The 2,285-nt window shown below is 51.0% G+C and overlaps 1 long non-coding RNA gene across 1 annotated transcript; it reads left to right on the top strand.

Moving 5' to 3' along the window:
* Positions 1 to 440: 440 nt before the first annotated feature.
* Positions 441 to 2,035, top strand: LOC114099553 (uncharacterized). Its single transcript, XR_003583919.3, has 2 exons — positions 441 to 529; positions 802 to 2,035. It is a non-coding gene; the product is annotated as an uncharacterized lncRNA (long non-coding RNA).
* The last annotated feature ends 250 nt before the right edge of the window (positions 2,036 to 2,285 follow it).

Genomic DNA, 2,285 nt, shown 5'->3' with positions numbered 1-2,285 from the left:
TACATATATAACCTGTTGGTTCTGTTCCAAAGCATTGTCCAGGAGGTGCTAATAGCCTTGACCTTGATGGTCTATTATTTTTAGGTGTAAGGGCTGCTATATTCTCTTATGCAAAATTATTCCCTTGATCTCTGAATCATCAAAGAAGTCTCAACGGTGCTTTTCTAGAGGTCCTACTCAGTGCATATTAACAGGCTGTAGGAGGACCTATAGTTATTTCTCACAATCAGACCAGGGCAGTCTTACTCACAGCTTTCTCTCAGGGCTCAAAATTCTACACAGGCAATGGGCAGCCATTCTCTACCCTTCCCTCTTTCCCGTGGGGACTCGGCAGCTCTGCTTATCAGACAGTGGCATCTGGTTTCCTTGATCCTGGGTGTGGCCTGGCTTGTGACTTGCACTGGCTCTAAGAGCACAGCAGGTGTGCAGTGCAGCAGGCCTGGGCCTGGGCCTGCAGAGACCAGCAGATGTCTGTCACTCGTGCTCCCCCACTTCACCACGGGGCCAGGACCAGGACAGCCTGTTGCAGGTGAGAGCCATGAGCACTAGAGTCGAACCGTCCCAGCCCAGGCCAGCGGAGACGGCCCGTCCCCAGCCTCCCTGCCAGCGGACTGCAGGCTCCTGAGCCAGGCAAACTGAGAACACGGGGCCTGGCCCATCAGAGTGCCACCCGCCTAACAACTGACAAACGGGGTGTTGTTAAGGCGCTGGATTTGGGGCATTTTGTTATCAACAAAATGCTAATTGATACAATACACATTTGGTAAATGTAGCTAATACTCTGTTGAATTTTCCATTCAGCTCACCAAGGAGGCTGGGCTTCTCCAGAGTGTGGCCCTGTCCCTTCCTGTGGGACTGTCCTCTCTAGTCCCTGCTGGGCCCTGCTCTCTGCTTAGCAAGGGCATCGATGGCTTCATAAGCACCGAACATCATCTGCTTTCTGCTCTTCATTACCAATACAGAAAAACAAACCTAAGGAGAGTCTTCCTAGTGCAAGAAAGAACGGAACATCGCAAGTTCCCAGGGCCACACCAACCCCACACAGCAGACACAACGCGAGAGGTGACTCCACCCGGGGACCCTGTGTGGCATGAACGTGAGTCCTCATCCTCACGGTTGTCCCGGGCAAGCCCTGAAGTGCAGAGCATAGGGGAGCACAGGCTAAATGTGTGGAATGGAGCCGGATTAGAAGAGGAGACGCTCCTGCTAATTCTGGACTTGCTTCCTACGCGTGCCAGCTCCCTGCTGTTGGACCTCGGCCCCGCCAGTCTTCCCCTCTGAACGTGTTTCTTCTTCTGTGAAATAGGAGTAATCATGTGCTCTTCTTACCTCATACGTCATTGCAAGGATTAAACTAGATGGCACGTGTGAAAATGCTTGTACACTCCAAAGAACCATGTGAGGCATCGTAAGCGCTGTGAGGATTGCTACTATTTTGAGCCCACAGTGGGAGACTGGACCTGGGAGAAATGGCAGATGGCCCGGGGTTGTGGGGCAGGAGGCTGACTTGTTTGCTTATCAGTGGAAAACACACTCTGACTCATATCAGAAAAGAAGCCTGGCAAACATTAAAAAAGAAAAAAAATTTGGAGAAAGCCAATGAGCCCACAGTTGGAATTTTGGACTGGGGTTTAGAAACATGAGTACAGGAGGCTGACAACATTGGATGGAGTCCAGGAGAAGCAGCAGTCCCTCCAGAACAGAAGGTCCCATTCGCAAAGGAGTCAGCACGAAACATGTGGGTCTGGCTCCCAGGACGTTGCGCTTGTTGGCCAAAGTTCTTCTGTAACCAAATGCACGAGGTTCCCTCCTCATGAGCATAAGGCTGAAGCACAACCAGGAGACCAGAGTGAAGCTAGGCTTACGGCTCGCAGAGGGTACTGCCCCTCAGAGGAAGCAAGAGGCTCTTCACTGGGGAGGTCATACATATTCATGTGTGACAACCCGTCACCACCTGTAGGGCAGGCACAGTCATGAGCATGCTCAGTGGAGATCACTTGTCACACGATCAAAAATAAATGGTGGGTGGAAGCAACGCTGTGTGGAGAGTTTTGTATTATAAAGAGCAAACTTTACTCTTGGTCACCTGGAGAGAGTGAGTCAGAGTGAAGAGGCGATTTTGGCTGGTTCCTTGGAATTCTCTCTGGAAGGCTTTAGTGGAAACACAACACAGCACAAATCAGAACAGCATTGATAATCATTTAAAAGGGCAGTAGCTTTCCACCCCACATGCACAGAGGACTGTCCCTGAAGCACTTGCCTACCAGCCACCGTGTCCAAGAGGA

Source organism: Marmota flaviventris, chromosome 5 (assembly GCF_047511675.1).
Source record: "Marmota flaviventris isolate mMarFla1 chromosome 5, mMarFla1.hap1, whole genome shotgun sequence".
Lineage (NCBI taxonomy): Eukaryota > Metazoa > Chordata > Mammalia > Rodentia > Sciuridae > Marmota > Marmota flaviventris.
Note: the sequence above shows the minus strand (reverse complement) of the source record. Positions and strands in the feature narration are given on the sequence as shown.